Raw genomic sequence first — 18,752 nt, 5'->3', positions numbered from 1 at the left:
TTTCTTTTTGTTTTTTAATTTAACTAGCTCTTCTTTCTTCTGCCTTTAATAGGGGTGTAAATTGGGTCTGACAGACACTTAATCTTTCTCAATTTCTTGAGACTTTACCCTCTCAGTTTCTCTCTTTGCTGAAGTCTCTTACCTTTCTCTTGTCTTTTCCCTCTCTTCTCTTTTTTTCCCTCCCTTCTTTATTCTCTTTCCCCCTTTCTCTCATCTTTCTTTTCTCTTGATCCCTCTCCTGTCTCTCTCTTTTTGGGGGGGAGGAAATAAGGGTTAGGTGACTTGCCCAGGGTCACTCAGCTAATAAGTATCTGAGGTTGAATTTGAACTCGGGTCCTCCTGATTCCAGGCTACAGCACTCTATTCACTGTTCCACCTAACTGCTCCCCCCCCCCTTCTTCTCTTGATCCCTCTATTTCTCTTTTTTTCTCTTTCTCTGCCATTTTTTTCTTTTGTCTCTCTTTTCTCATCCCGCTTTCTCTTATCTTTCTGCTTTCCCTTCTCCCCTTTGAGTCTCCTATTCTACTCTTTCTCTTCCCCTTATCTGTTTCTCTCTTCTTTCAATTCTTGATTCTCTCTTATCTCTCTTCATCTCTCTTCCCTTCTCATTTCTCTCCCCTCTTTCATTTCTTTCTTTTCTTATCTCTTTGTCTTTTCTCTGTCTCCATTTCTCATCTCTTGCTTTGTTTTCCCACCCTTCTTTCTTTTATTTCTGCTTTCTTTCTCCTCTCCATTGACCTCTTTTCTCTCTTCTCTCTCCTTTCTCTTCTTTCCCCATTTTTCTTCTCTTTCCTCTTATCTCCCTCTTCCTTCTTTCTCTCTCTCTATTGTCTCTTCTGTCTTTTCTTTCTGTCCTTTCTCCCTTTCTTTTCCTTTTTTTCTTTCCCTCTTTTTCCCTTTCTCTGCTTCTCTTTCCCTCTTTCTCCTCTTTCCCTCTCTTATTCTCTCTTCTCTCTCCTCTTTTATTTCTCCAATTCTTCTCCCCCTCTCTTTGTCTCTCCTCTCTTCTCTCACATCTCATATTTTTTCATTCACCAGTAATGAAAACCATAACCATCATCAGCAAATATACTCAGTTTTATGTATTACAGTCTCTCACCTCATATACATATGTGTATATTAATTACTACCTCTGGGTAATGATTTCTCCAAGGTCTCCAAGGTAATTCATCACCTCTGGAGTTCTGTGGGGGCTCCTGCTCCCCCTTCCTACCCAGTGAAACATTCAAGTGCCTTCCGGATCCACCCCCTTCAGCTTTCATGGGGACTCCATTTTCTCCTCTGGCAGAATTCATTCTCAAGGAGAATTCCCTTCTATTAAAGTGTCCAGGGCCATTTTAAGGAAGCCTGATCTTCACATATATTTCTTTTTCCTGAGAAAATTTATTAGAGGAATTTCGGTTGAGGCTGAACAAAGCCCCTGCTGAATCTCTACCTAGAAACGAAGCCTGACTCTTCTTTGGGCTGGTATTTATGTATAATCCTGTCAGGCAGATTCTCTGAGGTGTTAAGTTTTTATTTTGTTATCTTTTCTGCTGTGGGGGAATGGGGGAAGGGAGAGAAGATGAGAAAGAAAAGGGAGATTAGATGGCGTAGAAGAAAATAACTTAGTAAATTCCTTCATCTAGAAAAAGAAATCTCCGGTTGCTGTGCTTACCTGCAATCTCCTGGAAAAAAAAGGCAAGGGAAAAATCCTTCCAGAGCCTAGGGACAAAAAGGTGTTAAGTGTTCTGCTGAGCCCCTGAAGGAAGAAGCTTTGGATTGTGGAAAAGCTTGTGAATGTAAATTAAGATGGCAGGCCAGAGTTGCACACTGGGGACTGGGGTTTGGGCGTTTTTCATAGTCACAGATTTTTACTGCTGGAAGAGAGATCACTTAGCCCAATTCCCATATTCTGTAGTTGAGGAAACGGGGGCGCAGAGAAAGGGAATGCTTTGTCCAAGATCAGAAAACCCAGGTCCCCCTCATTTGTGGAATAGCTTTCATGAGATCTCAAGCTGGAAAAGGACCTTAAGGATCATCCAATCTAACCCCCTCATTTTAAGATGGGGGAATCAAGGCCCAGGGAAGGGAATTGCCCACAAAATAGATGTATTGTTTTCAGTCGCTTCCGACTCTTTGTGACCCCATTCGAAGTTTTCTTGGCAAGGATATTGGAGTGGTTTGCCATTTCCTTCTCCAGCTCATTTGACAGATGGGGAAATTGAGACAAATAGGGTCAAGTGACTTCCCCAGGGTCACCCAGTATCAAGTGTCTGAGGCCAGATTTGAACTCAGGAAGACGAGTCTGTGCACTATGGCGCCACTTAGCTGACCCCTGTCTTAAAATATGGCCAATTTTGAGATTTCTCTTATATGACATTTCATCTCCCATCTATGGGTCTTTGTGTTGGGGTTTAAAATATTGGGGTTTAGGGGTGCTCGGGATCCCAAATACTGAGTTCTATCTAATGAATTCAACCCAAGCCTTCTTTCAAAGAAAAACAAAGTTTATTCAAGATTCACCATATTGGGTAAACTCTTGAGGAACCTCACCATTGGCTAGATTCTTAAGCAATCTGAGCATCTGTTACTCTTGTATTGACAAGCAGACCAGAACAATCTGATGGAGACTGAGTCTGAGCTAAACTGAATCTCATGGAGGCAAAATGGATCTTAAATACAGAAAGACTGTGGAAGGGATCTAGGGGTGGTCTAGTAATCTGGGGTGATGGGAGGAAGGGTCCAGGGAGGAACTTGAGGAGCAGTCTAAGCAGGATCTTGGTGGGACTGGAGTGACTAGAGATTGGGATTAAGGGTGGGAAGCAGCAGAAGGCCATACAGAGGTAACAGGGGGCTAGGCTAGTGGAAGGGCATTTTGATAGGATCAAGGATGGGGAAATTCAGGGGCATTTCAAGGTAGGGAGTTTCCCAGGGTCTGTGGACAAATGGGACTCAAATTCTTTTGGGGTAAAGGGAAGAGGTCTCAGCTTGGGCCTGTACCCCATCATTTTCACAGGTAAAGCCTGACAGGTGCTCCCTCATCACTTTGGTCCCTTAGTCTCTAACTTCCTTCAGAGCTTACCTTACTGCAACCCCTTCCAACTGCAGTCCATTCTTGATCACCTCTCCCTCTTCCCAATTTACTTTGTATAAATCTATATTTACTTATTAATCAATTTAGAAGCATTTAAATTGTTTGTTATATATCTGGCTCTGAACTGAGACTTGGGAAAGGCCTTAGCTTAAAAAAGTCCAGGTCTCCTCACAGCATCAGGGCCATCCCCAGTTATCCTGATCTATATCTGGCCACTGGACCCAGATGGCTCTGGAGGATAAAGTGAGGCTGGTGACTTTGCATAGTCCTCCCTCACTTAAATCCAGTTCACCGGCAAATCATGGCACCACCTCCCTGCTGTCATGGTCCTCTTTGAGAATGAAGGACAAACAACAAGTGTCAAAGATAAAATGAAACAGTTCCTGCCCTCAAGTAGCTTGCTTTCTCTCTGGGGGGGAGGATTATATTTTGTTGTTCAGTCCTTTCAGTTGTGTCTGACTCTTTGTGACCCTATTTGAATTTTTCTTAGCAAAGATATCGGAATGGATTGCCAGTTACTTTTCCAGCTCATTTTACAAATGAGAAAACTGAGGCAAACAGGATGAAGTGACTTGCCCAGGGTCACACAGTCTGAAGCCAGATTTGAACTCCAGGTCCAGTGTTCATCCACTGTACCTCCAGTGGCTAATATAAGGGCACATTTATGCATATTCCTGTTGAGGTTTAGGGATGTTGGAACCCCAAAATAGCAACACAGGAGTCCTACCTTGAACCCAAGGCTTCTTTCAGCCAAAGACAAAGTAAATTAGAGCATCAGTCAGGGTGGGTATGACTCTAAAAATCCATGCCTTGTTAGCTGAGACTAACTCTTTTTATAGGAAAAAGGTCTGGATGGGAGTCGTTAAGTAGTTTGGGGTGACTGAAGTAACAGAGAAGGGCCCAGTGCCCCAGGAGAACACCAGGGACCTGTGCCACTTGGCCAAGGGAGAATGAAGTCTAGATGGAATCAAGGGTGGGAAGTCGGGGGGCAGGGGAGGGGGTGTGTGATCAGGAGGTAAGAGGCAATTAAGGGCTGGGCTAGGTTAGAGGTAACAGAATTGGGAGATTGGCTGTAGGCCACAATGAAAGCCTGTGGAGAGGGATGGGTCTACCCCTCAAGGGAACGCCAGAAACTTGATGGAATGGGAAAATTCAAGGAGAGTTCAGGGGAAAATCCATGGTAGGGTTTCTAGGGCCCATACCCATTCCAAGGCCTGTGATCTTCCTCCATTCCTTTATATATAAATGGATCTACTGGACCATTCTTAGTATGAAGAATAATTAGTATTTTACTGGACTACCATGTCTTGTAGTGGCTTCATAACCCCAAGATGACTAAAGTAAAAACAGAATTAAATTTGAATTTTTGCAATTATCAAGTCAGGGAAGTATGTGAATCATAACTGGTTTTAGAGCCAGGGGACCTTAGAGCGATTGTTGTCCCACCTCCTCATGCTGATCCAACAAATATTTATTAAATGACCATTAGATGCAGCAGGTTGTGCTCCTCCTCAGGATGATACGAAGTTTAGAGAATTTTTAGGAATATTAGTATCTACTGGAATGTACAGTCTGTTATGGAGATGGGTGACATTTTGATGGATAATGTATTTCGTGACTCAGAGGAACTGTAATTTCATTCAGGCAAGGAAAGGGATGGGGCAAGGGGGCAAGGATGGCAACAGGTCCATCCAGCACTTCTCATCCAGTGGGATTCCCATTCAGGTGATGCCATAGGTCCTCCTTAGGAGATCAAGCTAAGGCTGGAAGTCTTTACATTCTTTGGGTACCAATGGAGTATCGAAATTGTCCATTTGTTACCCTTTTATGACCTACTCTGTGTATGTTAGGTGTAAGCACTTAGAGGGCAGGGGCTATTTCACTTCTGACATTGTCTTCTCACTACTTATCAATCAACCAGTAAGTATTTATTAATCAACTACTATGTGTTCTAGGCTCTGGGGAAACAAGTATAAAGAATGAAACAGTCCCTACTTGTAAAGTGTGTGTGTGTACCCATATATGTGTACACACATTCATATACATATATACAATACATATATACACATCTACATACATATATGCACATATATGCATATATCATAAATATAAAGCAGATAAATGTAAAATAATACAAAGTATATTTATAATGTGAGTAGCTAGGGAATGCAGTGGATAGAATGCTGTGGCCTAGAGTCAGGCAGACCCGAATTCAAATGTGATCTCAGACAATTACTAGCAGAGTGACCCTGGGCAAGTCACTTAACCCCATTTGCCTCAGTTTCCTCATCTATCAAATGAGCTGGAGAAGGAAATGGCAAACCATTTCAGTGTCTTTGCCAAGAACACCCGAAATGGGGACACAAAGAGTGATTGAAAAACAACAAAAATATTTATGAGGTACTTCTGGGAGAGAACTAATGGTGGGGGGAAGGAGAAGGGAATCAGAAAAGGATTCATGCAGAAGACAGCCTGAATTGTGTCTTAAAGAAAGACAGGGACTGTATGTGGCAGAGGTAATGAGGGAATGCATTTCAAATATAGAGGATACTTAATGCAAAGAGACTTAGGGAGATGGGGTATTTGTGTGAGAAGTTGAGAATAATATTAACTAGCATTTATGTAGCACTTTACAAATCACATCCTATTTTAATCCTCACGAGAACCTCAGGAGGTAGGTGCTATAATTATCCCCATTTTACAGATGGGGAAACTGAGGCAGACAGTCTTGCTTAGAGTCAAATATCTGAAGCTGGATTTGAACTCAGGCTTTAGTGATGCCAAGCCCAGGGCTCTATCCACTGTGCCCCCAGCTTCCTCTGGGCAACTTGGTTGTATTTGAGTTCTGGGAGGATCTACGGAGACTCAGAAGGTTGAGTCCAGGTTGCTGAGAAATTTAAAAGCAGAGTTTATGTTTTATCCTAGAAATAAGAGGAAGCCACTGGAGTCGAGTGAGTATAGGAGTCACATGATCAGATCTGCCCTTAAGGAAAATTTCTTTGACTGTTGTGTGTAGGCAGGATTGGAGTGGTGAGAGACTCGGACTGGGAGACCAATTAGGAAGCAGCTTCAGTAATGTAGGTGAAAGGCAATGAGGGCTGAACTGAGGTAGTGGTTGTACAAGTGGAGAGAAGGGAAGAGATGGAGACGTTGTAAAGGCAGAAATTTCGAGATTTGTTGGCTGAGAAATAGAAGAAAATGCAGAGGTTGGGTTCCTTGGGAGACTGGAAGAATAGTGGCACTTTCAACACAGAGAAGTTTGGAAGAGGGGAGTGGTGGCAGGGGTGGAGGGGAGCATTGAATGAAGATAATAAGCTTAGTTTGGGGACTTTTTTTTTGCTTTTTGGAGGGGCAATTGGGGTTAAGTGACTTGCCCAAGGTCACACAGCTAGTAAGTGTTAAGTGTCTGAGGCCAGATTTTAATTCAGGTCCTCCTGACTCCAGGGCTGGTGCCACTTAGCCGCCCCAGTTTTTGGACTTCTTAAATTTGAGAGGTTTCTGGGACATTGATTTGAAATGTCCCATAGATGACTGGAAATGTGAGACTGAAACTCCGTGTTTATTCCGGTTGCTTGTTATTTAGTCATTTTCAGTTGTGTCCAACTCCATGACCCCTTGGGGTTTTCTTGGCAAAGATACTAGAGTGGTTTGCCATCTCCTTCTCCAACTCATTTTATAGATGAGGAAGCTGAGAGGCAAACAAGGTTAAGTGACTTGCCCAGGGTCACATAGCTAGTGAGTGTCTGAGGCTGGATTTGAACTCAGGGAGATGAGTCTTCCTGACTTCAGACTCGGCACTCTATCCTCAGCACCACCTGACTGCTCCACTTATGCTTAGTAAACACATGATGAAAATTTCTTGGTTGATTGGTCACTTGATTTTACCATATGACTGTTCATCTTCACCTCAACCATATCCCTGCCTTTGCCAATAGTATACCTCCTCTATGAGAATATTTTATGCAAAAGTGTGCTGAAAATGTTTAACAATAATTTCTCCAAAATATATGTATAATATACTTTAGATTGCATTTTTAACATTTTCTCAATCACTTTCTTAAAACAATAAATCTTGATTTGTAGCATTGGCTGATTTCCAAGTGTTTATTCTGAAAATTTAACCATTGGCTCTGCTAAGCCTGTATGGACTGGCTCCAGTATGCCCTCACAATAGGTCATTACTGAATTTATGTTGCTGCCAACCTGCACCTATCATGTCTCTAGAATGCCCATTGGATTGTCTGCAGCTGTGATTCTTGGTATATTGTGATGTTATACAAATCAATCAACAAACATTTCTTAAGTGCTTTTTACGTGCCAGTTGCTGTGCTAAGCTCTGGGGTTACAAAAAGAGGCAAAAAATAGCCCCTCCCCTCCAGGAGCTTACAATCTAGTGGGGGAGATAACAAGCAAACAAATATGGACAAAGTAAGGTACATACAGGAAAAATAAAAAATAATCAATACAAGGAAGGCACTGAAATTAAGAGGGGATGAGAAGGCAGGATTTTAGTTGGGAAGCCAGAGAGGTCAGTAGTCAGAGCAGATGAGGGAGAGCTTTCCAGGCATGAGGGAGAGTCAGAGAAAATGCCCAGAACTAGATGAAGTGTTTTGTTTTGGAACAGCCAGGAGGCCAGCGTCACTGGATCAGAGAGTGCATGTCAGGGAGGAAGGTGTCAGAAGACTAGAAAGGTAGGAGGGGGCTAAGTTGTGAAGGGCTTTGAATGCCCAACAGAGCATTTTATATTTGCTCTTGGAGGCTGCTGGAGTTTACTGAGTGGGGGCTGGGGGAGGTGACATAATTGGATCTGCATTTTAGGAAAATTACTTTAGTAGCTTAATGGAGGATGGATTGGAGTGGGAAGAGATTGAAGCAGGCAGAGCCATCAGCAGGCTATTGCAATAATCAAGGCACAAACTGATAAGAGCCTGCCCAGGTTGGTGCTAGTTCCAGAGGAGAGAAGGGTACGGTTTAGAGAGATGATGCTTAGGTGAAACAGGCCTTGGCAGCAGCTTGGATATGGGGTGGGGGGAGATAACGAGGAATCCCAGATGACTCCAAGGTTGGGAGCCCCAGGGCTTTGCCCTCTACAGTAATAGGAAAGGTGGGGTGGAGAGAGGGTTTAGGGGCAAAGATAATGAGCTCCATTTGGACATACTGAGTTTAAGATGTCTACTGGAAAGGTCTGAGAAGTCAGGAAGGCTTTACAACCATTCATCATTATTGGGAATTGGTTGTTTAAAAAAAAAAAAAGAAGCTGAATCTTAGCATGGGAAGCAGCTTGGGGTCATTAAAAGCGCTGTGTGCATAAACCAGCCTGCTATTCACCATCATGAACCTTTCCATTGGCTCAGTCCAAGACGATGTCTGATTTCTAACTGTCCTGAAGACAGGAACCCAACTTTATGTAATTACAGGATAAAGATCAGGAAGGAAGGAAACGAGCATTTATTAAGCACATAATATGTTCCAAGCACTGTGCTAAGTGTTTTTGCAAATTTTATCTCATTTGATTTTCATAACAACTTGCCCCCATTTTATAGATGAGAAAACTGAGGCAAACAGAGGACTTGCCCAGCTAGAAGGTGTCTGAGGCTGGATTTGAACTCGGATCTTCTTGACTCTAGGCATTCTATCCATTGTGCCATCTAGTTGCCCCCTTGAAGGAACCTTGGATATCAACCAGTCCAACCTTCTCCTGTAACAGTAGAGGAAAGTGAAGGCCATGGAAGGGAAGTGACTTTTCCAAGGTCACATAGGTGATAAACAGCAGAACTAGGATTTGAACTCATTTGAACTCTCGACACCATTGCATCATTGATGTTTCCTTTTACATCTATTCATTTCTGCTCCCAAATTGTTGTCTTTCTTCAACACAGATAATAGCCTAGTGTGTGGTGGAAAGAATGCTGCATTTAGAGTCAGGGGATCTGGGTTCTAATCCTAAGCTGTTACTTACAACCTGCATGGCTTCAAACATATCACTTTGGGCCTCAGTTTCTTCATCTGTAAAATGAGGTGGTAGGACTAGATATCCTCTAAGACTACCCTTCAGCTCTAAATCTATGATCCTATGAACAGAATTTCGGCTCTGGAGTCAGGAGACCTGGGTTCAAATCCAGCTTCTTACATCTCCTACCTGTATGAACATTTACAAATAACCTTACCTCCCCGAGTCTTAATTTCCTCATCTGTAAAATGAGGGGGCTGGACTAGATGACCTCTGAAGTCCCTTCCATCCCTAGATCCAGTGATCCGGTCATCAGTTCACAGGAGATTTGATAGAGTGATGCCTAAGGGGGGAAAGGCCATTATGGTTAATACTGGGGATCTGGGAAATCTTCATGAAAGGGACAACATCTGAACCAGGCTTTAAAGGATGTGTAGGAATTCAGAGTGACCTAGGAGGATAGGGCAGATGAAAGGATGTATTCCAAGTACGATTGTTGTCCAGTTGTTTCAGTCACCTCTGAGTCTTCATGACTCTATTTGGGGTTTTCTTGGCAAATATACTGGAATGGTTTTCCATTTCCTTCTCCAGCTTGTTTTGCAAATGGGGAAACTGAGTCAAAAGGGGTTAAGTGACTTGCCCGGGGTCACACAGCTAGTAAGTGTCTGAGGCCAGATTTGAACTCAGGAAGATGAGTCTTTCTGGCTCCAGGCATATGGGGAACAGCAATAGCTCTCAGGTAGAAAAAGAAAGGGCAACATGGAGTCCATTTTGGCTAGAGCTCTGTGAGAGAGAAGAAAGTAGTATGAGATAAGGCTGCAAGCCTAGGGCTTTGAAAGGTAAGCAAAGGAAATTGAACTTTATTTGATAGATCATGGGGAACCACTGAATGTTTTTGTGACTAGATCTATGCTTAAGGAAGCTTAATGTGGCAGAAGGTCAAGAATGAGTTGGAGGGAACAGAGTCACCAAACCATAGAATGTGAGAGTTGGAAAGATCTGTAGTTAAACTCAATGAATTTCCACTATCGCACACCTGATAAGTAACTGGCCATCCAGTCTTTGCTCAGAGACCTCCAATGAGAGGCAGCCCATACCCTCCCCAGGCAGCCTCTTCTACTTGTGGATGGATAGCTGTCACGATTAATCTATTTGTGTCCTGATGATCTGTATTTCTGTCTTTAAACTTGCTCATATTGGTCTTAATTTTGCTCCCCGGGACCAAAGAGGACAAATCCAGCCCCTCTGCCATAGGACTCTCTTATAGGTACTTGAAGATACTTATCACATCTCCCAAGTCTTCTCTTCTCAAGTTAAACATCTCCAGTTCCTTCAACCAATCCTCAGAAAATATAGACTCAATTTCCTTCACTGATCTGGATACTCTGGCTTATGAAAGCCCTTCCCAAAATGTACTGTCTAGAACTAAATGCAATACTCAATGTGGGGTCTAACCAGAGCAGCGTACAAAGTACTATTATGTCTTTATTCCTGAAAGTTATGACTCTCTTAATGCAGTGTAAGATCTCAATTTGCTTCTTGGGCTGCCCTATTATATTGCTGATTTGATGAGTGTATGGTCCACTATGACCCTCAGATTTTCCTTTTCAGACAGATTCCTAACCAACAATGTCTTCTGTTTTGTTCCTTGTGAATTTGATTTCATGAACTTGTAAGACTTTACATTGATCTTTTCCACATTTCATCTTATGAGATGCCATCCAATTTTCTCTCTTATCAAGGACTTTTGGATACCGACTTCTGTTTTCTAGTATGTTAGCTCATCCTCCTAACTTTATATCATCTGCAAAAATGATGATAGCATCTGTGCTTTTATCCAAGTCATTAATAAGAGTGTGAAGCTGCACGGGATCAAGGACAGATCCAGGGAATCTAGTTTGACATGGAACTATTAAGGAGTACTCTTTGAGCCCCCAAATTCACTCAATTCTGAATCTAATTGTAATATACATACATATATACATATATGTGTGTGTATAAATATATGTATATCCAGGAGTATGATGCAATTTGCTCATAGCAGTTTGCAAAAGCACATTATTAAGTCTTCAGGGTGGGTATTTACACCCTGGACATTAACAAATGTTGCAAATCAGGGCTTGATTTATTTACTCTAGACTTAAAAAAGTAATAGAAAAAATGTCAACAATGCAAATTAAACTTAAAAGTGTGTCACACATATTTCTTTATTATTATTATTATTTTTCGTTTTTTGTTTGTTTTTTTTTTTGGAGGGCAATTGGGGTTAAGTGACTTGCCCAAGGTCAAGCGGCTAGCCTTTTGTGTTAAGTGTCTGAGTCAAATTTGAACTCAGGTCCTCCTGGCATCAGGGCCAGTGCTCTATTCACTGCACCACCTAGGCGCCCCATATTATTAATATTTTTAAACATTAATGTTATTAAATGTTTACCATCACATCTCTACCCATATCTCTTCACCTTGTCCACAAGAATAGCATGAGAGTCTCAAGGAAAAGTTTTGTTAAAATTTAGGTAAATTCTATCTCCGACATTCTCTTCACCAGACCAACTTAGTAACCCTGTCATCCCCCCAAAAGAAATAAGATCAATTTGGCATGATCTACTTTTGATGAAGTCACAAGGGCTTTCTGTGATCATTGCCTTTCCTAGACAGTTTGTATTTTTATTTCCTTAATAATGCATTATAGAATTTCCCCAGAAATTGAAGTCAAGCTCATTGGCCTATAGTTTGGAAATTTTATTCTTTTCTCATTTTTGGAAACTGGGATGATAGCTGTCCTTCTCCAATTCTTTCATACCATGATCTTTTAAATACCACTGGCAGTGGTTCCAATATTATATCTATCTTTTTTTTTCTCTCTAGTTGCTGAAAGTGTAGCTCAGCTGACTGGGTGACTTGATTTCAGCAAAGCCAGCTAAGCACTCTCTTACTATCTCCTGACTTATCATGGGTATCAACTCTCTAGAAGCCATTTTTATTTTGTCCTTTCCAGTTGAAAGGGCAGATAAAGAAGAAAAATGAACAACTCTGTCTTCTCTTTTGTCAGTTGGCATTGTCCCACCTACCCTAAGCAATGGTCCTATCCTTTTGATCAGACGACATTCTATATTTTAGGTATCTTCAATCAGTCAATCAATAAACACTTAATAAGTGCCTATGATATGCCAGATACTATGCTAAGCATTCCCTTCCTCCTCTTAACCCTCACAAAAAACTCCAAATGCTTTGTTATTCCTACCTTTTTTAAATTAAAAAAATTATTTACTATTAGTTTACATTCAGTTCCACAAGTATTCCTACCTTTTCTTATCAACTTCAGCTCACCTTTTAAAAAAATTAACATTTTATTTTTCCAAATTACATGCAAAAACAATTTTAGCATTCTTTTTTTCAAATTTTTTCATTTCAAATTCTCCCCCTCCTTCCCCTCAGCTGCCATTGAGAAGGCAAAGCAATTTGACATAAGTTATACATGTGTAGTCATGCAAAACACATTTCCATGGAAGTTATGCTGTGAAAGAAAACACAGGGAAAAAAAAACAAGAAAAATAAAGAAAGTAAAGAAAAAATGTCTTTGGTCTACATTCAGGCTGTATTAGTACTTTCTCTGGAGATGGACAGCACTTTTCATCATAAGGCCTACAGAACTGTCTTCAATCATTGTGTTGTTTGGCTCACCTTCTTGAAGCACCATACTATACCTTTGTATTAATACTGTTAACTAACTTCTCTTCCATTTAATGTTCATATCTTTGAAAAATCTAAATTGGTTGATAAGTTTTCCTCACAACCATATCCTTCTCAGGCAAGTTTTTCCCCTTCATTGGAATTGCTTCCCTTTGTATCTTAGGAATTTCATAATTTCATTCTTGAGAGTTTTCCGTCCTTTGGGCTGGCTTCCCCTTAATAACTTTAGTTTGTGGGATCTAAAGTAGGGCCTTGGGAACCTTCCTCTAAGAATCAAATCTCTACAAATCCAGGGTTCCCATCAGATTATGCTAGGCTTTCCTCTCCTTCTATCACAGACTCTAGAAGGGAATTATTACTTCCTCAAAAGGTTCCTGTTACTCCTCCCTCAGAAGTCAATGAGAAAATCATATCCAGAAGAGAATCCTCCATTGTTGGGTGAAATTATCATTAAGGCAAGTGAAAAAGTTGTTGGCTGAATATGGGAATTTGTTTTGCTTGACTGCTCATAATTGTTATAAGGGCTTTGTTTTTCCTTTCCTTTTCAATGAGGGGGAGAGAAAATAGATTTTCTTTGAAAAGAAATAGAAAAAAAGATTTTTGGATGCTTTGATTTTGGCACAGAACTCTTAACAGATGGGTTCTGACTAAATGAAGTATCCTCTCACTACTACACTCTGATTCTTCCATTTATCTATTTCTCTTTTCTGTCTAGGTGGTCTGTAGTTTGGTCCTATCACAGAAATAGCTTTTCTTTGTCCCTCTATTAATCTTTACTCAAATACTATCCACTATGCTTTTCTTACTCTGGTTCCCAGATTTCAGATATGGGTTTGTTTTCTTAATCTTCTCCCATCACTCTCCTTCCTTAAAAATAAGATATTCCTATCCAAGCCATATTTCTGTCATGGGGCTTATCCCACCAAGGCTCAATAATACCAATGGCATGAAGTTTGCTTCCTTGAATTAATTTTTCTAGTTCAATTTTGTTAGTCAGAAGTCATGTCAGGGGCTACTGTAATGGTACTGGCAGATTGTGATGTGGTCCTGTGCTAGCCAGAGGTCTAGAGATAAGAGGACTGTTTAGAGAAATAGCTCAGGGTTGATATCAGTAGCATTTAATAACTATTTGGATATGAAGGGGGAAAGAGAGGAATGAAAAGATAATAGCAAAGTTGCAAATATGGGAGACTGAGTGAACAATGGTCTCGCTAACAAGGATCAAAATCAGAATTGGAAGGAGCAAGTTTTTTTGGGAAAAGAAAATATGCTTGGTTTTGAGGTGCCACTGAGGCACCCCAGTGACGTTCTGCTGAACATCACGAACACCACGGAAATGTGGTTCCATGTAGTTCAAGGAAAGATCCAGATTAGAGATAAGAAGTTGGAAATCCATTTGCATCAAGGTGACAATTGAAAGCATGACATTGAATGATGTGGAACAGGGAGAAAGTGTGGAGATGAGAAGACAGCCAAGTACAGAACGTTGGGGTATACTCACTCTACAGTGGTGAAGGGGAGATAAGATGTGAATGAGGGAAAAAGGAAAGCAGGAATTTAAGAGGTAGAACCTGGGAGAGTATGATCTCCTAAGCCAAGGGAGGAAAGAATATTTAGAAGAAGAGGATGGTCAGCGGAGATTAGGGAGGATAACCACTGATAAAATTTATCATAATAAATAGGTGATTACAAAGTCAACTGTGGCTCTTGAGAGAGTGGTTTCAGTAGAGTGGGAAGGTAGAAGTCAGGAAACAGCCTAGGGATATGATGTGATTCATACAAGGTGGGTCCTGTATTCTTTCTTTAATATAAATGTTTAATTGATGGTATTTTTATATTATAGGCAGCTAGGGGGTTTCGTGGATAGAGCACTGATCCTGGAATCAAGAAGATCTGAGTTCAAATCTTACTTCAGGCACTTACCGTGTGATACTGGACAAGTCACTTCACCCTGTTTGCCTCAGTTCCCTCATTTGTAAGCTGAACTGGAGAGGGAAATGCCAAACTCTTCCATTTTCTCTGCCAAGAAAATCCCAAATGGGGTTACAAAGAGTTGGATGGAGACTGAAAAACAACTTTTTTTCTTTGTATAACACTATCACTTTCCAACAACTTTTCTAAGCCTCCATTAGAATCTTCCCTTGCAACAAGTACAGATAAATAAAACAAATCAATGTAATGGCCATTCTGCAGCTATAGTTTCTACCTTTCTGCCATGAGATAGGAGCCATTTTCTACCCTCAGTCCTTTTTAGTATATATTGGTGATTGCATTGATACCAGTTCTGATGCCTTTTAATAGTGGGTTCCTTTACATTAATGTGGTCATTGTGTGTAAAATTTGTTCTTGGTCCTGCTCACCTAAATAGTTGGCACAGTGGATAGAGTACTGGTCCTGTAAGCATGAAGACTTGAGTTCAAATCTGGTTTCAGATATTCACTGGCTATGTGACATTGGGCGAGTCACTTGATCTCTGTTTGCCTCAGTTTCACCATCTGTAAAATGGGGCTAGTAACAGCATCTACCTTACAGGATTGCTGTGAGAATTGAATGAAATATTTGCAAAGCTCTTGGCAAAATGCCTGGCACAGGTGCTTAATAAATGCTTATTTCATTCATCCATCCTTGAATCTATGTTATTTCACTATACTACATTACCTTCCTAAGGCAGCAGGACATAGAAGAAAGAAGGCTGGGTTTCAGTAGATCTATGCATAGGACCACTTCCTTTTAAAAAAAAAAATTCAATTTTATTTACTTCCAAATTCTCCCCTTCTTCCTCTAATAACACCCATTGAGAAGGCAAAAAAATTTACAAGTATGTGTAATAATGTAAAACAAATTTCTATATTAGCCATGTTCCAATTTTTTTTAAACGAAGAAAAAGAAAGAAACAGAGAAAATATATTTCAGTTTACACTTGGATTCATCTTCTCTCTGTCTGGAGATGGATAGCATGTTTCATCCTGAGTCCTTTGGAATTGTGGTTGGTCATTCAGTTGATCAGAATTACTAAGTCTTTCAAAGTTGATTATCTCCATAATATTGCTATATTATTATAATATTATATTGTATAATATTATAATATTGTATTGCTAATATTGTATAAATTGTTTTCCTGGTTCCACTTACTTCACTTTGCATTAGTTCATAAAAGTTTTTCTGAAACCATTCCCTTCATCATTTTTTACAGCACCATAGTATTCTGTCACATGTATACATTATAACTTGTTCAGCCATTCCTCATTCAATGGACATCCTCTAAATTTCCAGTTCTTTGTCATTACAAAAAGAGCTACTATCAATATTACTGCACATATTTCCACTATTTTTGTTGTTCTTGAGTTGTATCCAACTCTTTGTGACCTCATTTGGGGTTTTCTTGGTAAAGATACTGGAGTAGTTTGCCATTTTTTCCTCAGCTCATTCTATAGCTGAGGAAACTGAGACAAATAGGGTGAAGTGACTTGCCCAGGATCACACAGCTATTAAGTGTCTGAAGCCAATTTGAACTCATGAAGATGCATCTTCCTGATTTCAGGTACAGCCCTCTATTCACTGTGCCACTGACCATCTTATACTGTTTATCATGGGGGAAAGGATTCACCTTTCTGGATTCAACTTTCAGTTCCCAGTCTCCAAAATATGGGGATAGATTCGCAGAATGCTCAAACTAGGAGGAACCTAAGAAATAATCTAATCCCCTGCCACCATTTTACAGAGGAGGAAACTGAGGTTCAGAGAAAGATATGTTCAGGATCATGCAGGTACTAAGTGGCAGAACAAAGATCCACACCCAGGTCTTTTAATTCCAAATCCAGTGTTTTCCCCCCATGCCATACTGACTTCCATAACACTGTAGCTCCTTAATTTATAGGAATGTTGGTGCTTTGTCAGCTGTAAAGCCATTATTTAACTTCTGAACTGTTATATATATAGTTAATCTCATTCTCCTCATTTTTTAAATATGAGGTTCAGATGCAGTCCTAGGATAAATCACCTTCCTATTCTTATACTTTTAAAGTTTTTGTTCCTTGAACCATTGTACAAAGGGATAATTTAACTGCTGTCTGTAAGTGAATAAAAGTATTAGAATGTAAAAGCATCCTCAGGATGACTTCAGTAGCACAGAGGGTGATGGTGATGATCCATCCCTCATCCCATTCCCATAAGATTTTGATTTCTTATGCTGTATCTCTATATTTTGAAAGGTTTTTTGTCCTATGCAACTTGGACATTATGAGGATTTGGTATGGCTGCATCTGTTAAAAACATAGTTCTTAAGTTTTTATGCATTAATGCTCTCTGGGCAATTGTGGGCTGGTGTTCAGTCTAAGATAATGTCCCAGTTCTAGTATTATTGGTTGACTTTTGAGGGAATTTTAAGGTATATAGTATTTTTTTGTTTGTTTTTGGGAGGCAATAGGGGTCAAGTGACTTGGCCAAGTGTAATGTAATACCAAGCAAAGGCAACTTCCCAGGTTCAAAATACCAGCATAGGTGCTCTCTATTTTATTCAGTGACAAACCAAGAACATGACATCGTTCCAAATACAGCATTTACTAAGTGTGATTAAATAATCTCCAAGTACTACCCCAGCCCAGGACCTTCCAATCATTCAATCAATTACAAAGTCTCTGTTCTAAATACTTCTCCACCCCTAGGCTATACCTTAATTAAGTCCACCACAAAGCCCCTCTTCTCAAATGGAGATTAGTTTCCAAACATAAGTAAAATACATTCATTTGCTCAACCATAGAACACAAAAAGGTCAAAAGTTCCCCACCCCTGGATCACAATTGAATCTACCCCAGAGTTACATCAAGTTTAAACACAGCACTTAATACCCAAATGGAGGTCTTTTCTTCATCTTGACACGAGGCAAGTTCTCAGCAATCTTAGTTCCTGGAGAGACAAGGCTTAGCAAGGCCATAAGATACATTGCCAGTCCCTTCATGAATTTATCCTCTGTCTGTAGAACAGTCCTAGAACCCCTGAACACATTAGCAAAGCCCTCTCCCAGGATTTCTGTAAACATACAACAAGAAAATCCTTCTTCAGGGCTTCTGAACCAACAGAAAGGCTCCCAGACCCCTGCAACAACAGCACTGTCCTTCACCAGTGGACAGTATTCATTCTGTCTGCCGGACAGTCTCCAGACCCCTGCAACAACAGTACTGTCCCTCACCAGTGGACAGTATTCACTCTCAGTACTGTCCCTCACCAGTGGACAGTATTCACTCTCTGTCTGCAGGACAGTCTCAGGCCTTCTTAACCAAATGCCAGGTTCCAGGACTTCTTCAACAGGACAGTCTTTCACCAGTGGACAAATCTGGCAAAATAACATCAAAACTGACAGACAAAGTACCAGCAAAACAGCCATGTCTCCTCAGTCCTTGGCAGCTCAGGGGGCAGGTCTCAAAAGTCCAGGGCAATTCAAAGCGGCCACCAGCAATCTCTTAGTCTCTCTCTCTCAACGAGGTGCTGCTTCCAAAAAGAACTTCCGCCTCTCTCTTGTCTCTCCAAATCTACATCACCAGCTCCTCCCACTTCAGGACTTTCTTTTCACATCAACAAGCCCATCCCACAGGTGGGATTAACAAACTCTGGGTTTTAATACAATCAATTTGAAAACCAAGCCTATACAGGGGAATCTTTAATTGCCATTACTATCACACCAAGGTCACACAGCTAGTACATATCTGAGACTGGATTAGAACTCAGGTCCTCCTGATTCCAAGGTAGGTGATCTATCCACTGGGTTACCTAGCTGCCCCTATAGTATTTTTAATATGGGAATTTGTCATCTGCCAGTCCAGGGTAGCTAGGTGGTGCAGTAGATAGAGTTCTAGACCTGGAGTTAGGAAGACCTGAGTTCACATTTGGCCTCAGATACTTAGTTGTGTGACCCTGGGCAGGTAACTTGACCCTGTTTGTCTCAGGTTCCTCATCTGTAAAATGAGCTGGAGAAGGAAATGTCAAACCATTTCAGTATCTTTGTCAAAAAAAAAAAACTTCAAATGGGGTCACGAAGAA

At 40.7% G+C, this 18,752-nt stretch overlaps 1 protein-coding gene across 3 annotated transcripts in view; it reads left to right on the top strand.

The window, feature by feature from the left end:
- Nucleotides 1-18,752, top strand: part of CPNE5 (copine 5) — a 220,112-nt gene that overhangs the window by 65,566 nt on the left and 135,794 nt on the right. The window lies entirely within an intron of this gene.

The sequence above is a fragment of the Petaurus breviceps genome, unplaced genomic scaffold (assembly GCF_028583685.1).
Source record: "Petaurus breviceps papuanus isolate PSGF00001 unplaced genomic scaffold, PetGlider_PUasm1.0 90865, whole genome shotgun sequence".
In the NCBI taxonomy this organism is placed as follows: domain Eukaryota; kingdom Metazoa; phylum Chordata; class Mammalia; order Diprotodontia; family Petauridae; genus Petaurus; species Petaurus breviceps.
The sequence above is the reverse complement of the archived record's forward strand: the minus strand, read 5'-3'. Positions and strand labels throughout refer to the sequence as shown.